Raw genomic sequence first — 12,005 nt, 5'->3', positions numbered from 1 at the left:
CTTGGCTTTAGTGGACAAGTCCAATCTCATCTCTGAACTTGAAGGACACTGACTGAAGAGGCTGGTGACAACAGACATAAAAGCAGTAAAGTCACAGCCCCAGTGTGTCAGGGCGAGCCAAAGCTACTCACAAACCAAAGTCATAGGAAAAGCCATGAGCCTCACAGAGGAAGCTATCCTGCACAGCTGACATGAGGCCAAAAACCAGCAATGAGAAAAAATCAAGGGATGGGCAAAGCTTGACCACTTTCCAAATGCCACAGCAACACTTCTTAAATAAAATGCCCCTGTATCCTGCCAATGACAGCCCTTTACACTGTGTTAGCCTGCATTTCTGACTGCTGCAAGGGAAAAGTCCAAGACTAAGACTGGCCCAAGCTGGGAGGATCTACGACAGAGGCCAAAATAGACAGTGGTGTCATGATGCGAGATGATTGATGTACCCAGTGAGCACTTAGCTAACACTGGCTAAAATCATGAGCTAAACCCACTTAGGGAGGCTGGTTTGCTTTCAGCAACCCACTCACAGGGTGACTCTGGGGTCCTCAGACATGACACTTGTGTATAGACAGCCTCTAACTCATTGCTTCTCTCATTTTATAGCTGATGCCTCAGGAACCCTGGAGACATCTTTTTTTTTAAAATAGGAAAAGTGGTCAAAGTTCAGAGAAAATCATCCTCCATCCTATTCATCCAACTGTAAGGAGAGAGGGAATGGAAGGGAAGGAGGGATGCAGGGGGGAGGGGCAAGAGAGAAGGGAATTACATCAGAACTGGGTCTCAGTGATGTCCAAGTTCACTGTCTTCCCTCCACACTGCTCTTCCTTTGATGAGGTAACATTAGCTAACAATTACACAAGGCGAAGACACCATTAGAATCTCCTCCCTCCTCCCTCTCCTTTACAGAGGTAGTAAGGATCTAAGTCAGGGCTCTGAGCTTGCTAAAGAGCACTCTGCATTCCCGGCCCTGTTTTAATCTTACTATATTTTATTTTTATTTTAAGGCAGTGAGGAGGGGTCTCATAAAGTTGCCCAGGCCTAACTTGTGATCCTCCTGTCTCAGTCTCCTAAGCAGCTAGGGTGACAGGCCTGTGCCACCTGGACCCCACAGCCAATCTGTAGGGATATGCTTTCTACATAAGGGAAGTCAGGGCATCCGAAGTCACCTGGAGTCACCTGGTCACCAGGTGTTAAGTGTTAGAAAGCCGTACCAAAGAAGGCAGCCTTGCGTGTGACCATCCCAGCTGCTCAGTGGAGACTTCAAGTCCATGCACTGAAAGGCAAAGCCAGATGTGCCCAGAGCCCTGTCCTACAGGAAATGGTCCTCCATGGTCTACAGAAGGCTGCCCACACTCCCACGGTGCCGGGCCAGTATAGGCAGACCCTTCCTGGCTGCTCGTGGCCAAGTTCCCTCGTTTTTCCTGCACCTTTGCAAAGTCCCTTCTACTGGCTGTCAGAGAGCTCCTATCCAAGCTTCAAAGCCCAGCTGAGACATCACCCCCCCTTTGTAGTATTCTTCATTGTGTGTGCACTGTTCCCACATTGTGTCTCCACAGATTTCTTCACTAGCTCCTCCTACCGAAAAGGACCTCTGTACACCAAAACCCTGTGGCTCTGGCTTCTTCCACTCCTACTAACTAGAGCTGGCTCCCAACAGGCAGGAACTGTTTCCATCAAGTCCAGAAGCCTTGCAACACAATATCCCCACACAATCCTGTTTTCAGAATGAACTTAGAACAAGCCTTACTGGGGAATCTAGCTAGGGGAAAACATCTCTTCTCCTTCCCCCAGGACCACAAGGAGGGAGACCGGAGCAGGACTTCCCAGACAACGCACACTCAGGGATGAAGGAGCTCCTTGTAGGGAAACCCTCTAGCACGTGTCTGCTTACTCTCTTCATTTCCATTTCAGAAAGGAAGTGGGAAATTAGGTCGAAGCAATTCAATAACATTGCAAAATTCTCAGGGCTATAAATAGCCACCCGCTCCACCACTCACAGCAGTGCAAGCAATTCAACAGCAACCGTCCAGCATGAGAGCTCTGGAGTCCCACTCCCAGCCCACGGCCCCTGGAGAGCTCTGGCGTCTCACTCCCAGCCCACGGCCCCTGGAGAGCTCTGGAGTCCCACTCCCAGCCCACGGCCCCTGGAGAGCTCTGGAGTCCCACTCCCAGCCCACGGCCCCTGGAGAGCTCTGGAGTCCCACTCCCAGTCCGCAGCCCCTGGAGAGCTCTGGAGTCCCACTCTCAGCCCGCAGCCCCTTCTGGCCCAGTGATTCTTCACCCTTCTTCCTCCCCAGCTTTCTTTATTCATGACCTCAGGGTTGCTAGGCAAGTCGCTGGGCCTGAGCAAGACCCCAGTCGCCTGCAGCTGCCTTGAGGGCACCACAAATACAAAGATGATCAAACAAACAGAAGAGGGGTTCACACAGATCCAAGAGTCCTGGAAGGGCAGCCCCAATGCTGCCCTCCAATGACACAGTCGGCGCAGCTGAACATGGCAGCACAGGCACCCCAACAGGTCAATCTCCGAGCGGCTTCTGGAAGAGGTGAATCATGAAGGAAGGTTTCGTCCACCACCCCTGCAGGGAAGCATCAGGCCGAATCCACCAGCAGAACAGGAGGTGTAGGGGTGAGAGGATGCCAGAAGGTTACCAGCCCCGCCCCTGCCCCCAGCTGGTAGGGATCCCTGTGTGCTTTCTGTTCTACGCTGCTTGCCAGGAGTGGGGGAGGCCTGGGTGAGTTTGGTTTATGCTTCCTGTGACAATGCTGCCTCACCAAGGAGGTCACTACAGGTCACACCCTCTTTTTAATCAAGCTCAAAATCTCAGTGGAGGCTTCTCCCCTGTGATCTTTTCATCTGAAGAATGACTCAGTTTCCCTCAGCTCAGCCACACTAGAGTGTGGCCCTTCGGTGCAGAACAGAGAAGATCAGGACTACCAAACCCACAGAAACTGAGGGTTCTCCTTTGCACTGACATTTGAACACAGGCCTCGCCCAACTGTGGCTAAGGGCCACCATGCGAAAAAGCAACATATGTGTTAAGAGGCTGTGTGGCACCTTTCCCTGAGCTCACTCACGCAGCAGCCACCTTATGGAACTTCTGTTCTTGGAGGACGGTGGGCCAGTTCCACGGTGGTGTCCACACTTCTCCCTGTACAAATCATGCACCTCTCACCCACCCCCTTGAAACCATGACGACTCTGCCCCTTTGCTGTTCGTCAGTTCCAGCACCCTGTCCAAATGGCCACCTTCTACAAGTCCTCCCTTGTGGCTTCCTAATCCTTGATCCTCAGGTACTGGTGATGGTGCCAGTCCTTGCTACACACCTTCACGACTGTAGATTTTACAATCCTGCCTCTGAAAGCCTCTTACCCAGAAACCAGGCACATGGCATACTCCTTAGGAGTCAGTCTCCTCCAGCTCACACCCTCTGGATTGGGTTCTGCCTTCAGATGCAATTCAAAGTGGTTCACAGCATCATGAAGTCGTGAAAAAGGCCCTAGACCAGCGGATCTCAACCTGTGGGTCACGATCCCTTTGCAGGTTAAACAACCCTCTCACAGAAACCTAAGACCATCCAGCATCTCAGATATTTACATTACGACTCATTACAGAAGAAAAATTACAGTTATGAATATATAAAATGAGAATAATTATATGGTTGTGGGTCATCACAACATGAGGAACTGTATTAAAGGGTCACAGCATTAAGAAGGTTGAGAACCACTGCTCTAGATCAATGGCTCTCCTACTGGCTGTGTACCCCCAGTAGCTGGCTGGGTCACTGAAGTCTCCTCCAGATGACTTTACTGGAGGCTGAGATGGAGACCCTGCTCCAGGAAGGGAAGCAGCCTGAGGACAGGGTGACTAAATGGCACACCTCCTCCCCGTCTACCAGCTGTCCCCAGTTTGCAGTACAATGCCTAGCACAGAGCTGAGCCCATAGAATTCGACCCAAATGCCCTCAGGCCTAACTGTCTTTAAAAGTAATGAACCATTAGTGATGGCATTATCCATTTCCCAAAACTTGTACATCCCTGACTATAATTATTCCGACAAGTAATTCACAAAGGGTCAGATTTCAGGGGGAATAGAAACAAACAGAGAAAATATAGATGAATTTTAAGAAAATGTTTCTCAGGCCAGGAGAGATGGCTCAGTGGTTAGAGCACTGGCTGCTCCTGCAGGGGATCTGGGTTCAAACCAACACTCACATGGCAGCTCACCACAGCCTGACAACCTCTTCTGGCCTCCACAGGCACATATATGGTGATAGAAATACCTGCAGGCAAAACACCCATACCCATAAAATTAAAATATATATATATTAAAAAACTTTCTCACCAAATGGTTACACACAGAGAAAGAGCTTGGCTAGGGTGGGGCTCGGCAGGCTAAGAGTAGCCTGAGTTGTTCCTAAAACCCGAGGCTATGGGCCCAACTCGTTCAAAAGAGACCATAACAAACAACACAGCATTGTTCTCTGAGAATGAGGCCAACCCTTTTCTCTCATTTCATAAAGAAGAGAACTGAGGTCCAGGGGAACTAGCAAAGCCAGGCCAGGCCAGGACACCAGTTAGGGACAACAACAACAAAAAGCCCAGCCCCCACTTCTGGGTCACTCCTCGCCTGCCACATAGCTTTGCTGCAAGCACAGAGTCTCTGGACTGGATGTGGAGGCAGGGAATGAACTGTTTTCCAGCCCTGACCCTCCCATGAAGCAACGGCACTGAGTGATCAAGGTCTGGAGCAGCCAGACCTGCACCTGGATCCCAGCTTTGACAACCTCCCTATTATAGCTAAACCAGGGATTAGAACCAACCACTTCATGTGAACATGAAATGGGATAATGTGTGCAAAGTGCTTCACATAATACTTTACACAAAGTAGGAAGAGTTCCAACTGTGTGAACTGACAAACTCCTGGAACCACGTATCCCAGCACAAAGGAGCCCTACCTGCTACACTGTGGGAACCACGTATCCCAGCACAAAGGAGCCCTACCTGCTACACTGTGGGAATCACGTATCCCAGCATTAAGGAGCCCTCCCTGCTACACTGTGGGAACCACAAATCCCAGCATGAAGGAGCCCTCTCTGCTACACTGTGGGAACCACGTATCCCAGCACAAAGGAGCCCTACCTACCTGCTACACTGTGGGAACCACATATCCTAGCACAAAGGAGTCCTACCTGCTACACTGTGGGAACCACATATCCTAGCACGAAGGAGCCCTACCTGCTACACTGTGGGAATCACGTATCCCAGCACAAAGGAGCCCTACCTGCTACACTGTGGGAACCACGTATCCCAGCACAAAGGAGCCCTACCTGCTACACTGTGGTATACTGTGGGCAAAATGGGAGAACGGGTGTCAGGCAATGGGGAGAGGAAAACGCACAAAAAAAGTGGTGGTGTTGCTACTATGCTCAGTGGAGACACTTGTTCTGGTCCCACTGCAGGCCAGTATAATGACAGGAACATAACTGTTACTCAGCCACTAGGTCCTAGAACTCCAATTCAATGAGCACTCCCAGTGGGATGAGGAATTCAAGTGCCTTAGGCAGCCAAGCACATAAGTAAATAAACCAAGCACTAGGGACCCAGCAAGTTATGAAGCTCTACCCTGCCTAGAAGTTCAAATTCAGTTTCTTGGGGTGGACACACACATATCCACACATTCATCATGTAGCTGGACCAAGACACCACTTGGCAATTTCTGACACAGAAGGGATCCCGGGTCTTCCCACACCATGTGCTCTCTTGTACACACGCCAGTCATCTTATGTGACACGATTCTGTCTACGTCCACCCTGAGCATCCTGAAGATGAAGGCTGTCACTTACACTGTGCAGCCACCTCAAGGGACCCGGAACAGCGCTGCAACAGTGAGCACCTGGTGAACTAACTCACCCTGACTGACAGTTCCAGTCCTGTTTCCCAAGCATCTCTGAGATCCTACAGGTCATGGAAAGTTTTCTGCCCCGACCCTGGGACCACGCTACATTAACACAGATGGACTAAGGAATGGTGACTTGGTCAGAGGACTTGCCTTGTGGGTTTTTCTTTTCCTTTTGAGTTGGAGTCTCACTACACTGCCCAGACTCATTTTGAACTTCTGTATTCAGGGGATCCTTCTGCCCCAGCCTCCATAGTGCACACCTCCAAACCCGGGACAGGTTTTCCTTAACTATGCTCACTTGTAAGCCACCTAGGAAGACATGAAGACACAGAGAATGCTAGAATATACTAAATATTGGTGCAATTACTTTTTTTAAAGTCTAGTCCCCACAAACCACACCCCAAACTTTCTCGGTACCTCTTAGACATAGCATTAAAACACAAAAAGTATGAGATTCAAGAGTAACAAACAAACTGGGCATGGTGATAAATGCCTTTAACCAGGGGCCAGCCTGGTCTACAGAGTAAATTCCAGGACAGCCAGGACTACACAGAAAAACCCTATCTTGAAAAACACCACACACACAAACATACACAGAGACACACACATACAGCATCCGCCTGTTAAAAAGAACAACAGATGGAGGCCCTAGCCCTGGCTCCTTCGCTCACAAACTGTAGAATGAATCTGGACAGGTAAAATCTCTCAGGAACTTGGCTCTTTTTAATTTGTAAATGTGAATAACGAGTCTCCTCCAAAGACCATAATGCATTAAACCCCCTCACATACACACAGCACTGAGCACTTCCAGCCAGCGCAGCCACCATAGTCTTGTGGTTTCGGGCCACTTGACAAACGACTGCTGCTGTGCCTCTGTGAGCAAGAAGGGCTGTCCCAAGTGCAAAGTACACACCAGAGTTCAAGAAGTTAGTGCACGCACACAAAGTCAACAACTCCATTAACACGGTTTTACATTGATTTTGTGAACTATTAATTATATACTGAGACATACGAAACAAGACATTAGTAAGTTATTTTCACTTGCTTATTTTACATTCTCGAGATGTGACTATTGGAAAAGTTTAATTAACAAATGTGACTTGCATTATTTTTCTTTGAGAGAGTCCGGGGTGAGCCTACTGCCTGACACACAGGAGCATACCAAAAGGTGGCTTTCATGCCCCACAGATGGGATGTCAGGGGCTGCCCTTGCATTCCTTTGGACATATCCAAGCCCTTCGTTCATTTATTTAGTAAATATTTATAGTGCCTGCCCTGCTGAGATGTTGTGGGTGCATGGAGCAACATCAGGTCCGGTCCTTCTACCTGCTAGGACAGGAGACATCAATCAACACTTCAAACAGTTATAAAGCTACAGAAGTATAAGTGCTGTGAGGGACATCAGAGCGTTCAGAGTGTGGCACCCGGATCAGAACTCGGGACCCCGGAAGCCTCCTGAAGGAAGACTGGGAGGATGAGAAAAGTTTACTAGACTATACCGAGAGAAGGACTCGGAGGGAGGCCAGAGAAAGGGATGCAGAAGGAACAGAACCAGGCCGAGGAGCAGCCTGAGTTCAGCGAGGGCGGCGAAGGACCAAATCTGCAGGGCCCGGGAAAGAGAGGAGGGTGGAGACTGGTCCCGGAGCATCCCTCGACATTGCAGCGCTGCGAGAAGAAACGGATGAGAGCGGCCTGCACCGAAGCAGGGCGGCGGAGAAGGAAAGGAGAGGGCCGGTATCGACGGCAGGGGGATGACCGGGCCAGCGCCGTGCCCAGGCTTGGAGCTCAGGCAGCCACTGCCCTCGGCTTCAACCCCATCCTCGGTCCCGGGTCTCCCATTCTCAGTGCTCCGTCCCTCCGCCCCCGGCCCCGCGCGCCCCACACTCACCCGGCGCCCGCCGAGGCCCAGCTCCGCGCCCGTGTCCCGCCGCCGCTCCTCGGGCCTCGTCCGCCCCGCCCTCCTTCGGCCCCGCCCCGCGCTCAGGCCTGCCCGGGCTCCTATTGCTCCTCTTTGCCGTCAAGCTGAATATTCTTGCTTCCATTGGGCTGTTTGTCTGTCACTAAAGAGGAGGCGGGACTAACTGAGGGCGCGGGCTGGAGCGTCGCCGGCCGGCCCCGCCCCTCCGCGGAGGCCTCTTAAAGAGACAGATTGCCTTTCTCCTGCAGGCTATTGGGTCTGAAGGAACGTGATTTCCCAGCAGACACTAGAGGCTGCTCCCCACCCAAACTTTTTTTTTTTTTCTTTTATTTCTGTACACAGCCTAAGGGTGAAGGAGGTTCGGGGGAGAGCTCTGGGTCCTTGCGACACGTTGTTGTAAGGAGCAAGCTGTCCTCTGTTGACGCTCACCTGATCGACTCAGCGGTGGGAATAACTGATTTGGGGAACTGAGTGGGAGGTGACAGTCGTGTCAGAGGCTATGAGCAGCCGAGATGGAGCTAATTATACCGGCACCAAGGCCTGACCGTGGGCGCTGAGCAGAGGCAGAGGGGTACAGCTCAGCTGTGCTGTTGGTAGGGATCCGTGGGAGGTGGCGTTCGTCACCGCACCTGCAGATCTAACAAGACCGGGCACCGCGCCAAGGACTCACTCCTGCCATCTCCCTTACTGCTCCCAGTAGGCTGGTAGGGAGGGCAGTATGCGATCCCCAGTTGCAGAAGAGACGACTGGGGTGGGAGTGGGGGGTGTCTTACGGGACCAACTATACAATCAGTGATAGACAGCAAGGCACTCTCTCCCTGTTTAATTCCACATATTTTTTTAAATCGTTTCTCTTAGCAGATCCTTATGACAATCCCAGAAGACAGACATCTTGTTATCCATTCTGTATTGAAACGGACACTGAGCAGAGAGATAAAATAATGGCCACGTTTCCTGTGGTACTTCACTGTCTTTGAAGCAGTTTTATAGCCACTGTTACACTGACTCCCGCAAACATTTGAGAATAGAAAACGGTTCTTCTCAGCTGGTGAGTAGGGTGGTACCCGGGCAGCAGAATTATCCTCACAGTCTCCCTGCTGATAAAGCCCCTGCAGGGGCCTTCAGCTGGCAACACTTCCAATGGGTCCACATGCTGCTTGCTTCAGCCACAGTTTCTGTCTCTGTTTTCGCGGAATGCAGCATGGAAAAATGTGGGTTGCGACTCCAGCATCGCTTTATTCTGGAACATAAACGGCGGCAGCTAGGGATAGTGTACCTGGCCTAGTCTATATCACCGTGTTGGGCCAAGGTTGTCTGCTGCTCGGTTGGGGTTCAGAAGACCCTGTCAGGTTCATGCTATTATTGTTTTTTGTCATTCATAGTGTTGTGAGCATCTTCATGGTTGTGGGTGATTAATATGTTTGTTTGCTTGCTTATTTTGTAACAGGGTGTTGCAGGAACATTTGAACAAATGTCTAAGCCACCCTTAAGGCGCCAATGACCAACCAAAGTGTCTTCCATCAAGTCCAGCTTGGAGAACCAATGAGTTTATTGGTCTCACTTACAGAACATGGGTGTCATCGTTTTCCTTCTATTGCTGTGATAAAACATCACAGCCAAAAGCAACCTGGGGAGGAAAGGGCTTATACCTCCGTGGTCCATCGCTGAGAACTAGGGCAGGAATTCAAGCTGGGAACCTGGAAGCAAGAACTGAAGCAGAGGCCATGGAGGAACACTTCTTACTGGTTTGCTCAGTGCACTTTCTTACATAACCCAATCAACCTGACCAAGGGTAACACGGCCCACAGTGGGCTGGGGCCCGCCCCACATCAATCACTAATCAAGAAAAGACTCCACAGACTTGCTTCTAGGCCGATCTAATGGAGGAAGCATTTTCTCAACTGATGCTCCCTCTTCCCAGATGACTCTAGCTTGTGTCAGGCTGACAAAAACCGACCAGCACAATGGATGAGGGATTATTTACAGAAGTGTGGGGAGGAGACCCCAACAGCCACACCCCCAGAAAGTCTTACCTCAGCACAGATGATTGCTTCCCCATAGCGGCACAGAGTCCCCTCCTCAGCCAGCTTCCCACCTTGTAGTCTAGTCTGAAGCCTGCAGAGACCGCAGGTCATGTACAATTAGTAGGAGATCCCAGGCAACTGACCGGCAAGCCTGCCACTCTTCATGATGGACTTCAGTGAGCCTCCTGCCCTGAGCTAGCCCAAAACAGGATGCCAGGTCCTATCCTCCGGCCCTTTCCTGCTACCGCGGGATGCTCTGTCTGGGCAACATTCCCTTGTCTCCTCTGCTTCCCCACTTACTCCAGCCCGTGAGCACCTTTCTTTCCCTGAGCCCCCTAGAGACTTATCCGGCGACCTTTAGTATCATTTAGAATAGAACCTGCTGGAAATTAGGTTCCCCGTGATCAGCGACTTGGTGGGATTTGCTAGTTGTCCATCAGTGGCCCTTTCCCTGTTACATGGCTGCCCTACCCTCACCCCATGTGTGACAAAGACCGAAAGCCAGCTGGGTACCTCTTTCTCAGCAGTGGACACGAAGGCATGAAACCTCAGGCTGAGGTGTGAAGTCAGCTGGCACACCCTCCCCATTCTTCCTCCTTGTGGGCTACACCCAACCTTGACCCTGTGATGACCATGATGTGTGGGGCAATGACAGAGCCACCATGTGGAGAATGCCACGGTCCCCAAACAGTCACCTGGACTAGAAAGCTCTCCACTGGCCCAGAAACACTCACCTAGAGACAGTTGATTTGATCTTTGTCAGTGACTTTCGGAACTGGATCGGTCTCAGCGTCGCTGTGTAGTGGAGGATGACCCTGAACTCTTCGTGATCCTCCTGCCTCCACCTCCTGAGTGCTGGGATTACAAGCATAAACCACCACACCTGGTTTATGCAGCCTGGAGCTAGGACCTAGGGCCTCCTTCACACTAGACAACTGAGCCCCACCCCCAGCTCTGCCAGTGACTGAAGAGCTGACCCTGTATGCACACAACTTTGAGAGAAAGCCTCCTTAACCTCTGTGTCTCCACCTCCTCTCTCTGGCCCTGGCCATACTCAGTGCACACCGATCTCAGGAACAATCACTGTGGGGCTTGCAACTCTTTTCCTTTTGGTCTTTGCCCATGGTTTCTGAGGAGCATTAAATTTAAGAGGGTTTCCCTCCAGGTTGGTTGAGTCCGGGATCAGCTCTTTAGAAACTCACTGATGAGCAGCAAGATGGCTCAAAGGATAAAGATGCCTCTGAACCTGAGGACCTAAGTTCAGTTCCAGGGACCCACATGGCAGAAAGAGAACTGAATCTTGGAAATCGTCCCTTGACCTCCACACTTGTGCCCAGACACACGATTAATCCATTAATGTAACATAAATACTGTCTAAAAGGCCACCGACAGAGCTGGGGGTATGGCTCAATTGGTCAAGGAGCTATCTTTAGCAGCAGAGGAGCTTCCTGAAAGGCTGGTGACTAACTTGTGAGTGACAGGAAGCTACAGTGACCAGAGACCCTTTGAGAGCTCAGGTTGCCAAAATAAATTCGTTCTGTTCCTTTCTCCCCTCCTTGCAAACTTTCTTTGATTGGAGTCGAAGCCCTGGACTTATAGCTAAGTTGCCTTGGAATGGGGTAGCTACACTCAGCAAAATAGGAAGGGTTTCCCAGCCCTCCCCCAAATCATGCTCCCCCAGCTCAACCACTGGGCAGTCAAGATCAGGTCCCCTGTCTGTTGGTGGGGTTGAGTCTGTGGAGTAACTCAGCTGAGAGCCACAATAACATGAATCCAGCACACTGAGGTAGCATAACCCTCACTGCATCATACACCCCTCCTCCCAGAAGAGGTTTTAGATCTTTCTGAGACTCAGAACAATGGGACAATAACAGTACCAGCTTCAATGGATGATCATGAGATCTAAATGAGAGACAGCAAATCTGGAGTGTTTGGTACGGTGCCTGGTACATCATAGGCATCCAGTTAATTATAAGTTTTCAATTGGTGTGTGTGCACATGTGCACATGCCCATGTTCGAGTGGCCTATGCATACGTGCGCCTGTGTGTGTGAGTAAATGTGGGGGGCAGAACTTGACACCTGGTACCTCCCTGAATTGCTCTCCACCTTGTTTATCTATTAGTGGGGGTCAGGGGGGTACCGTGGTGTGTGTGCATGTGG

General features: G+C 50.8%; 1 protein-coding gene and 1 long non-coding RNA gene across 4 annotated transcripts in view; one reads left to right on the top strand and one right to left on the bottom strand.

Annotated features, from left to right (window-relative positions):
• Nucleotides 1-7,849, bottom strand: part of Elmo2 (engulfment and cell motility 2) — a 38,281-nt gene extending 30,432 nt beyond the window's left edge. The window contains exons 1-2 of one of the 3 annotated variants that reach the window (XM_087911017.1): nt 7,791-7,805; nt 6,053-6,211 (exon numbers count right to left, since the gene is read on the bottom strand). The gene's annotated coding sequence lies outside the window, so the exon portion shown is untranslated. Of the gene's footprint in view, nt 1-4,215; nt 4,240-6,052; nt 6,212-7,790 lie in introns of those variants that run through there. The other 2 variants (XM_087911016.1, XM_087911018.1) reach the window with 2 other exon arrangements.
• Nucleotides 7,850-8,074: 225 nt separating this feature from the next.
• On the top strand, nt 8,075-11,394 carry LOC148120572 (uncharacterized). The gene is made up of 3 exons (XR_015739014.1): nt 8,075-8,264; nt 8,682-8,868; nt 9,268-11,394. It is a non-coding gene; the product is annotated as an uncharacterized LOC148120572 (long non-coding RNA).
• The last annotated feature ends 611 nt before the right edge of the window (nt 11,395-12,005 follow it).

This window comes from Myodes glareolus, chromosome 10, assembly GCF_982192425.1.
Source record: "Myodes glareolus chromosome 10, mMyoGla1.1, whole genome shotgun sequence".
NCBI lineage: Eukaryota > Metazoa > Chordata > Mammalia > Rodentia > Cricetidae > Myodes > Myodes glareolus.
Note: the sequence above shows the minus strand (reverse complement) of the source record. Positions and strands in the feature narration are given on the sequence as shown.